This window comes from Cebus imitator, unplaced genomic scaffold, assembly GCF_001604975.1.
Source record: "Cebus imitator isolate Cc_AM_T3 unplaced genomic scaffold, Cebus_imitator-1.0 Scaffold133, whole genome shotgun sequence".
NCBI classification, from domain to species: domain Eukaryota; kingdom Metazoa; phylum Chordata; class Mammalia; order Primates; family Cebidae; genus Cebus; species Cebus imitator.
This window is the reverse complement of record NW_016107448.1, coordinates 447,979-459,692: the sequence shown is the minus strand read 5'-3', so window position 1 is coordinate 459,692 and position 11,714 is coordinate 447,979.

Here is an 11,714-nt window from a genome sequence, read left to right as displayed (position 1 = left end):
ACAATGGGAAAAAATGTTTTGCGTTCTGTCCATCTACCAAAGGGCTAATGTCCAGAATCTACAAAGTGCTAAAACAAGTTTACAAGAAAAAAAACCATAACCCAATCAAAAATTGGGTAAAGGATATGAGCAGACACTTCTCAAAAGAAGACATTTATATGGCAACAAACATATGAAAAAAAGCTAATCATCACTGGTCAATAGAGAAATGCATATCAAAACTACAATGAGATATCATCTCAGACCTGTTACAATTGGGATCACTGAAAGTCAGGAAACAATAGATGCTGGTGAGGATGTGGAGAAATAGAAACAATTTTGCACTCTTAGTGGGAGTGTAAATTAGTGCAACCATTGTGGAAGACAGCGTGACGATTCCACAAGGATGTAGAACCATAAATAACATTTGACCCAGCAATCCCATTACTGGGTATATACACAAAGAAGTATAAATCATTATACTATAAAGACAAATGTACATTTATGTTTATTGCAGCACTATTTACAATAGCAAAAAGACTTGAAACCAACCCAAACACCCATCATGATAGGCTAGAAAAAGAAAATGTGGCACATATACACCACAGAATAGTGGCAGCCATAAAAAAGAATAAGCTCATGTCCTTTTTAGGGACATGGATGAAGCTGGAAACCATCATTCTCAGGAAACTAACACAGTAACAGAAAACCAAACACCGCATGTTCTCACTCATAAGTGGGAGTGGAACAATGAGAACACTTTGACACAGGGAGGCCAACAGCACATACTGGGACCTGCCGGTGGTGGTGGGGACAAGGGGAGGGAGAGCATTAAGACAAACAGCTAATGCATGTGGGGCTTAAAATCTCAATGAGGGGTTAATGGGTGCAGCAAACCACCACAGCACATGGATACCTGTATAACAAATGTGCACATTCTGCACATGTATCCCAGAATTTAAACTAAAATAAGATTAAATTAAATTAAATTTTTAAAAATCCTGAAGGAATAACAATTTGAAGAACTAGCATCTGTGTCAAATTTTCAGCACCTTATAAAACACCCAGTTGAACATAGTGTGTAATATGCGCACACACACATGCAAACACATGATATATTTAAATATATATATGTTTCTATCTATGTCAATACAGTACTGTGAATGTAGCTTTTCATTAGGTCAAATATCTGCTGTTTTAATTTTATTTACTTACATGACAAGTTGTTTTGGAATATTTATAAATTATAAAAGATTAAAATGTGCTAGTTTTTAATATTTTTTATTTACTCAATTGTAACTAACCTATGTTCCCCCAAATTAAATAAAATATTGAGATATAAAGAAATTCTAAATTTTCTTAAATACTTGAGATGTAATAGTTAAGTATTTTGCTCTTCACTAAAGCAGTTTATAATTTCCAAAAATAGTCACAATCCCTATTTTCATTATTATTTTACATCTAAATATCACACAGTAATGTTTTACCCTTTCACAGATATTATAAAATGTAAGTATCTCCTTCATTTAGTTTCAAATAGTCAATTTAAAGTGCCAAATAAAGGTAATGAGAAAAATGTGGGATGTATACAGTCTTAAACATCACAGCAAATGATAGGCAAACAAACTGTTCTTTAATTATATAAGTGAAATATGCACTGTAAAAATTATTTAAGATCCAAATGAGAGAAATTATGCTTCCCTGGCTAGCTCATATCTCCATCAAACATATAAAATCAGCAGCAAAATGCGCAATTACAAAAGAATACTCTTCTAAAGCGAAGACCATCTTTCTGTGACTAAGGTGCTAAGACTCATGTGTCAGTACCAGCATTCTGCCATATTTTATTAAAGACAAAAAAGTCCGCAGGCGGTGGCTCATGTCTGTAATCCCAGCACGTTGGGAGGCCTAGGCAGGGGTCATTTGAGGTCAAGAGTTCGAGACCAGCCTGGCCAACATGGTGAAACCCTGTATCTATTGAAAATACAAAAATTAGCTGAGCATGGTGCTGGAGGCCTGTAATACCAGCTACTCAGGAGGCTGAAGCGTGAGAATTGCTTGAACCCAGGAGGTGGAGGGTGCTGTGAGCCAAAATCATGCCATTGCACTCCAGCCTGGGCAACAGAGTCAGGCTCCATCTCAAAATAAATAAATAAACAAATAAATAAATTACTAAAACAAGAAAAAATGTCTAAACAAAATAGGCTGTTTCTAGACAATTTTGTAAGTAGACCATCTAAGTATTTTGCTCTATCTCCATGATGTTAAGACAAAAGTACAACAAAAAATTAATAATAGAACAATACTATGTTAATGTTTATTATTGTCCTCATATAAAAAACATTATGAATAAATGCAGATTGAAAAGAAGACTTTATTGCAGTTAAATTAAATAGCCATTATTTTCTTGTTTTGCTGCTACTCTCCAGGTTTATACCTTTTAGCAGGTCAAATTGACGTATTTATCAAGCATCAGGTTAGTGGTTCACATTTAATTGCTTACATTTTTAGATAAATTGTAAACCTCAGATAGTTTGTAGCTATGAATTTCAAATACTGGTAGTGCTCAGGCATTATAACCAACATTCACATACAAGTATTTTATTCATATGTAAAATGGTTTGTCAAAAATGACATTTTAAATAATGTCATTCAGAGAAGAGAATTTTGGTGATGTCCCTAGATTATATTATGAAGATGATATTTAATGACTTCTTATAAAAATATTGTAAACAACGAAATTGTGCTCCAGTGTGTATGATTATGGTGCAGGACAAAAGAGATAGACACAGCTACCCATTTAAATACCTTTCCTAAAATTGTGGATATGATAAATACTCTGTTTCTATAGAAGAAGTAGAAAACATTTATATTCCAAAATAGCAAATCTTGTGAAACAGAGAAACATCAATTTTAGAACATATTGTTTTCTGTTTTAAATGATGTTTTAAAATATTCTATATTTTAGTATGTGGTTGAAAATTATAATCCCTATCCTTTCAGTTTGAATACTGTGACTAAGCGACAATAAAAAGTTAGATAAATTTGAGCAGCAGAAGCAACAAAATTTATAATGTTATATAAAACTATTGTCTTGACCTAAGTTGCCTGTGGGTCTCTAAAAAGTCAGTTTTAATAACTTTGTAAAAGAGAAGATGGTAGAAAAATGAATTTAATCTGGTACAAAAGTGGGGGCATTCCTTTTGTTAATAACTAGAAATTAAAAATGTATCATCTTTACTATGTTAAAAACATAATTTATTATTTTAATAAATTTTATTATTTACATTTTATAATATTTTATGAAGAAATAAATGAGGAAATATATTTTATAAAGTACAAAGTTCTAATTTCACCATAATATCAAATCACAAAATAACCTTATAAACTAGATAGGGTCAATATTATTGCCACATAAAATACAACACAACTGTATCAAGAACTTTGAAGAATATGTGATTTAATTCTATGTGCAAGGTAGCCTACTCCTGTTTTATAGATACTGGAGAATACACAGGACACTTCTGTCAAAGACTTAAATGTTCTCTCATATATTATACAGCAGTTGCATGAGCTAAAGAATTGTGTTGTTCCCCGTCCCCCCTAACTTCCATGTAGAAGATGCCAATTGGTCCATGGGGATTTGTACACACAGTTTGGGTCACAGATGAGGAACTTCAAGCTTAGGCAACCCTAATCTTATAAAGAATCTGCTAAAATCCCTGCCAAAACTTTGTCCCTCAGGGAGACATTAACTTTATCATCCTAGTTAGAAAACTAACCTGCCTTCTACCCTGTCTTAATCTTTATTTTCTATGGCTATTTGCTACATAAAATATATTTTAAAAGATAGTTTCAGAAAACAGCTGTCATAAAATGTTTTGAAATGCCATTGAAAATCCCTACATCCCCGTACACTGAGATTTAAAAATGCAGGGCTCGTTAGCAGCAATGAATTATTATTTTTTTACCATGCTCCAATGAAATCAGTAATTACTTACATGTCTAGATGTGAGAGGCATTTTGTTAAAGTAGCATTCACTAAAAAAAAAATATAAAGATATGGGATTTGATATATCAGATCTATGTAATATGATACAATATGACTTGTTACTTAAATAGAGATAATAAAAATGTTTGAAACTAATTCTAGAATATATAACCTTTGAAAAAGACTATGAAGAGGATTCTTAAAAATTTGATAATGTATATATTGAAATTAAATAACTAATTTTGGGGGGCTTTTAGTTTAGCTTTAAAGTCTAATTTCAAATCTAGCAAATATAATATATAATAATTTGAAGAGAGATTTGGATACAATATTTGTTATGAAGTTAATTTTCAAACCATTCTACACTCTAAATATTTTGGCATTAAATTATATATATAGCCATATGAAAAAATGACATAACGTCTCAACCTAGGTTACTATCTTATCATAAAGTTTGGAAATGTCAAAGCAACTAAAAACAACAACATCAACAACAAATAAAACAAGAAACAAAAAAAAAAAATGGTCTTCCCTCACACCAAATTTTACTCATTTTTTTTTTTTGAAACAAAATGAGATACAGGCACGAAGAGCATTTCTTTCCAAAGAAGCTTAGAACTTTATATAGTGCTTCATAATAGCCCCACTGTCTCATATTAAACTATTTTGTTTTAAAAAATAGCATTCCAGTATGTATAAGGAACATGGTTTTCAGAAGATGCTGTTTAGGTTTTAAGGGCTTCCTGGTTTTGAAAATTCATGTTGAAAATTATCATATTTCTAATTTCTGTTCTCAAAAAGTTGTGCTCATGACCTTAAATTCTAAGTTTATTCAATACATGTCCCAGCCAGTAAATAAATGCTGAAGATTTGTTTAAAGGGTTCACAGCTATCGTTCTGCTGACAAATACATCACCTTATAGAGTGAGACTTAGACATGGTTTTTAGCAAGTTTACCCATAGATTGTATAGATTATGTTCTCTCTGTGCTGGCTGAAAGTTCATTCCTTTTTCTCACCACTGTTTATGAACTCAAGTGAGCTCTCAGTTTGATCAATTGAGACTACTTAATTCTGAATAACACTGAGGTGGAAAATATTTGACTTGGAGACTAACCAATATTAGTCATATTTCAATGTCAAGAATGGATCTCTGATGATCATAATATTGAAGAAAATTTAACTTAGGATATGACAACTTTGCATTTCCAGCATAAAATATAAAATTGGAGAAACTGATTTGCTACGAATGTGTGGTGAAAATGCATAAATATTATGCAGAAGGAGATATTTTTAGACTTTTAAATTCATTATATTTATTTTATTATAGTAACATGAAATATTTAGTTTTTGCAAAAATGTTTGTCATTTCTAGAACAATTATAGAAGGAAAATAGATATGCTTATAAATAAAGATTGATATATTTATGATATTAAATTAAATGTTTAGTAAACATATAAATACATAACTAATATCATCATTACCAAGATCTACAAAATATCACAGTACTCTGCTCCTCCAAATCCTTTTCTTCTTTGCAAAAGTAAATGCTACTCTGACTTCAGATATCACAGATTAATTTTGCTGAGTTTTAAACATGATAATAGAATCAGGTAGTAGGTACTATTTTCTTTAGCATTTTTGCTCAATATTATATAAGTAAGAATATTCCACTTTGTTGCATAAAACAATCCCAAGTTCATTGTCATGTAGCATTTGTATCTCATGAATACACAAGTTATTTACCCATCTACTATTTATAGTTCTTTATGTTGTTTTAAGATATTTGACTGTTGTAAATAACTCATTAATATGTTTTCACCTCTTTTAATAAATACACCTAAACACTTCTGTCGGTTATATACCAAGATATAAAATCACTGAATTATACATAGGGCATATTTGTCTTCAGGTATAATGAGAGTGATCAGGTTATTTTAGTAACTTCTGTTTTAGGCTAGTTGTGCCAATGTAATTTAATTACAATTCGAATTTAAATTGAAAAGTTAACTTGTTTTTTATCTTTAAATATCATTTTTTGTAATTTTCCTGTTTAAGTTATTTGCATATTTTTAAATTGTGACTTTTTCAATTTCTTATTGATATGTAGAATATATTTTTAAATACTTCATTAGGTATTATTATAAAGATATCACAATCACTCAACAAATTGTTTTTTTTTTTACTGGTGAATTTTGATTAATAGAATTTACTCATTTTAATAATAATATTGAAATAAATATATTTAAAATATTTCATTAGTTATTATTATAAATATATCATAATCACTCAGCAAATTGATATTTTTCTCTTAGTGGTGAATTTTGATTAACAGAATTTGCTTATTTTAATAATCACCAAGCATTTTATGCCATCTATTGAAGAAATCTTTTTCTATCCTAAAATCATCAAGCCGTAATCCTAATTTCTTCTGGAAATTTTAAGATTTTATATCACACATTAATATTACAACCAGTCTGTATTACACCTTCATCAGTGTAATACGTTGAGAAGTATAAAACACAAAAATTTTATTGTAGATTTAATATTAAACAAAAGAGAATAAAAATTGTCCCCAAGGACCACCAATACTTTAAGTTTCATTTGAGGAGACGAGTGGATAACAAAGTCAAAAACAAACGTTTTCTTCATTGTATCATATTTGTCTTCAAAACTTTTAAAATCAAACAATTCTCTAATCATGTCTTTTTTCTCCTTCCAATTGCATTTTATCTTCTATTAATGTTTAAAGAGTTTGATTTTTAGTGATGCACAAAAATATTTAACGATGCACAATAGTTGGTACTAAAAATGTAGCATGTATGTTAATGTGACATAGAATCCTCCTGGCTAGTTTTAATGAGCTAAAAATAGGACAAAGCAGAAACAAAAGCTGGCAAACCAGAACTGATGGAAAAAAAGGTAAGAGAAGAGATGACATGGGAAAATGAAGTAGCAAAAGAAAGGAAAGTAAATAGAAGTGGAAGAGATGGTACCTAATTGAACACAGAGTACTGTGATATTTGTTTCTCTGGAGAAACAAATGGGAAAATATTGTTTCTATACAAAGCGATGATTTATTTTAGCAGTGTTTTATCATTTTCATTGTAGAGATCTTTCACTTCCTTGATTACATGTATTCCAAGGCATATTTTGTGTTTGTGTTGCTACTGTAAATGGAAGTGTGTTTTTAATTAGGCTCTCACCTTGAATATTATTGATGTGTAGAAATGCTACTAATTTTCATACACTGATATTGTAACCTGAAACTTTATTAAGAATAATTTATAAGTTCTCATAGTCTTTTGGCAAAGTTTCTTTGGTTTTCTAGGTATAGAATTATATTTTTAATGAAAAGAAATAACTTTATTTATCTATTATTTGTACAGATTTTCGTATCTATCTTTTTTTCTATTTGGATATCTTTTATTTATTCCTCTTATCTAATTGCTCTTGCTAAGACTACTATGTTGAATAGGAGTCATGAAAGTGGGCATAATGTCTTGTCTTGTTTTAACCTTTATTTAAAGAGGATGCTTCCAGCTGTTGCTCACTCGATATTTCTGCTGCGGGCTTGTCATAGATGTGTTTTATTATGTTGAGGTTTGTTCCTTCAATATCTAATTTATTGATGTCTCTTTTTTTTGTCAGAAATCATGTTAGATATTATTGAAAGCTTTTCTTGCATCTATTGAGATAATCTTTTTTGTTTTTTGCTTTTAATTATTTTTATGTGGTAAATCATAATTATTGATTTTTGTATGTTGAACAAACTTGGCATCCCAGGAATAAAGCCTTCTTGATAGTGGTGAATTAACTTTGTGATATGTTGCTGGATTCTATTTACAGTGTTTTACTGAAGATTTTGTTTCTATGTTTATCAGGATTATTGGACTGTAGTTTTCCTTTGTTGTGCATTTGCCTGACTTTGTTATCACGGTGATACTGGTTTTGAAGAATGAGTTAGCCAGGAGTCCCTCCCTTTCTATTTTTTTGAAATGTTTTCAGTAGAAAAAGCTCTTCTTTGTGTGTCTGGTAGAATTTGGCTGTGAATTCATCTGTTTTAGGGCTTTGTGTGTGTGTGTGTGGTTGATAGGCTTTTTATTACTGGTTCAGTTTCAGAACTCAATACTGTCTGTTCAGGGTTTCAATTTCTTACTGATTCAATCTTGGGAAGTTGTTTCCAGGAATTTGTCCATTTCCTCTAGATTTTTTAGTTTGTGTGCATAGAGGTGATCACAATAGTCTATGAGGATTCTTGTATGTCTGTGGGATTAGTTGTAATGTCACCTTTGCCATTTCCGATTGTGTTTGTTTGGATCTTCTCTCTGTCTCTCTCTCTCTGTCTCTCTCTCTCTCTCTCTTTTTTTTTTTTTTTTTTTTTTTTTTTTTTTATGGTAATTTTTTTTTTTTTTTTTTTTTATTTTATCTGTCACACTTCTTCAGCCAGGTTAATCTGACCAGCTTTCTATTGATAATATTTATCTTAAAAAAAAACAACTTTTGGTTTTGTTGATTCTTTGTATAGATTTTCATGTCTCAATATCATTCATTACTGCTCTGATTGTAGTTATTTATTTTCTTCTACTAAATTTAGGGTTAGTTTGTAGAAATCTCAGCTGCTTACACGTTCAAAGAGGGTGAGACACAAGAGCTCTCCCAATCCATTACAAAATGCATGTGTACCCTATACCTACAGGCCTGCCTGCGACCAGAAAATAATATCTTCTTCTTTTCTGTTTTTTAGAAATTATTCAGATACTGCTTATTAGTAGCTATTCTCACCTAATTGCCCACTAACAAAAGACTCTAGATAAATAAATTCCTAGGGTTATTTCTGATTTCAGGATAGCGTGTGAAATAAAGGCTATCCTGACCATCAACAATCCCGTTAAGCCCTATAACCTTTTCTAGTTTTCTCTTCTGCAGAACTGGGATGAACCACTGGAAGCCATCTTATGCTAAGACTAGAAGAGGGCCTATAATGCTTGCACATATTTGACTTTGTCTTTTTCTAAATGACAAAAACATCTCCTCTCAAGGAGATAGAGACAACATTTCCTTCTGTTTTACTGCTTTAGCCACAGGAGAGATAATTTTAAGTGAAAAAAAATCTTTATTTCTAAAAGAAAGTCTGAAAGACCACATTTTCTTGTGTAATTTCTCATCATATTTCCTTTATTATTGAAATTAGAAGCACAATCCCCTACTGTGATGATGAGTTGTGCAATTGAAATAGATATTATCCTTAATCCCTCTCAAAATGAAGAGAGTTAAGAGAAATCTTTGTGCATCTTGATATTCTTTATCTTTCCTACACACATACACACACCTGCACACATGCACAATTCATTCACTTATAATGCACACAAACAGTCATACACAGAAATGCACAGGCATAGGCCAGAGACATATGAACGCACTTATACAGCATGAATGCATTTTAATATGGCATACTTTGGGGAACAGTAAAAATGAAAAATACCTTTCAAGTTTTCATAATGAATTAAAGCAATATCATTTTTATGTGTAGTATTTTATTCCTGCTTTTTAGTTTCCAAAATAAAATAGAAATTTGACCAAGATAAATTTATTTTTGCAAACATGTTTACAAAATGAATATATTTTGCACATTATCTGCTTTGCACTTAAAGATTCATGAAAAGAAAAGCCAGGTTTGGTTTTCAAACAAAAGTTTAAAAATAGTAACAATAAGAGTTTCAAATAGTCCGTTAACAGAATATATTGATTTCTTTTTTAAAAAAAAGGTATAGTCATACAAACAATAAATAATAAAATATTTCCTAAGTTGTGATCATTTTACTTGCATGAAAACTTGAGATGATATCTATTATTGATATCTGAGCTGATATCTAAACAATACTTGCCTAAATCATATTTTGATTCAGTTATAATGGTGACTCTATAATTGGCACCAGAAACTTTAAACATTTCTGCTGTACTAATCAATATTTTTAATTTCAACAAAAATTGAACTCAGAACCAACATCTTCCAAAATAAATCACTTCAACAATGGTATATAAATAGAATCATATAGTATTCAACCTTTTCAGTGGAATTTTTCTCACTTAACATAATGTTTGGAGATTCCTTTAGATAATTGCATATCAGTATGTTTGGATTGCTGAGCAGTACTGTATGCACCAGTTTTAACCATCCTTTGCTTTTGATAGATATCTGGATTCTAGTTTTAGGCCATGATGAATACAGATGCTATATATTCATGCACAGGTGTTTTTGGGAGCATGTATTTTTATTTCTTAGAGAAAAATTCTAGTATATATTAATTTGTCATTAGAATGTGAATTATGAATATATGATATTTGCATGTTTAGTTTGTAAGACAATTCAAATTGTTTTCTAGAGTAGTTGTACCATTTTAAATTCCACCAGCAATTTAAAAGTAATACAGATTCTTAACCTTCTTGCCAGAATTTCATGTCATTTACAATTTTATATTTGAATAAATGTGCTGGGATGTATCATCATGGTTTTAATTTGCTTTTATCTAACGTTTAATGAAGTTGAAGATCTTTTCATATGTAATTCATTTACCATCTTTATGTCCTCTTCAAAGAAGTGTCTTTTCATATCTTTTACTTATTTTCTAACTAGATTTGTTGGAATATTTGTCCTTCCTGCTGAGTTTCGAGAGTTTATGTTCAAGATTCTAAAACATTGTCAAATACGTGATTTGTTATATTTTCTCCTACCCTGTAGCTTTTACTTTCTACCTCATAAAGGGTCTATTACAGAACAAAAGTGTTATACTTTAATAAAGATCACTTATCAATTTTCCCTTTTATGAGTTATGTTTTGTTATGAAATCTAAGTGTTGTTTTCCTTCCCTATATCCCAAAGATTTTTCCCTTTTTTTCTTGAAGGTTTTATAGTTCTACCTTCTAAATTAAAGCCTCATTGTAACTTTTGAGTTAATTTTTTTATTACACTTTAAGCTCTGGGGTACATGTGCAGAACATGCAAGTTTGTTACATGCATGTGCTGCATCCTTCCCCCCTTCATGTACATTAGGCATTTCTCCTAATGTTATCCCTCTGCAATCCCCCCGATCCCCTGCTATCCCTCCCCTAGCCACCCCCATTCCCCTGACAGACACCAATGTGTGATGTTCCCCTCCCTGTGTCCATGTGTTACATTGTTCAATACACACTTATGAGTGAGAACATGCGGTATGTGGATTTCTGTTCCTGTGTCAGTTTGCTGAGAATGATGGTTTACACCTTCATCCATGTCCCTGGAGAAGACATGAACTCATCCTTTTTTATGGCTGCATGGTATTCTACGGTGTATATGTGTTACATTTTCTTTATCCAGTTTATCATTGATGGACATTTGGGTTTGTTCACATCTTTGCTATTGTAAACAGTACCACAATAAACATACGTGTGCATGAGTCTTTATAATAAAATGATTTATAATCATTTGGGTATATATCTAGTAATGGGATTGCTGGGTCAAATGATATTTTTATTGCTAGATCCTTAAGGAATTACCACACTGTCTTCCACAATGGTAGAACTAATTTACACTCCCACCAACAGTGTAAAAGCATTCCTATTTCTCCATATACACTCCAGTGTCTGTCTCCAGATTTATTAATGATCATCATTCTAAACGGCATGAGAAGGAATCCCAATGTGGTTTAGATTTGCATTTCTCTAATGACCAGTGATGATGAGCAATATTTCATATGTTTGTTGG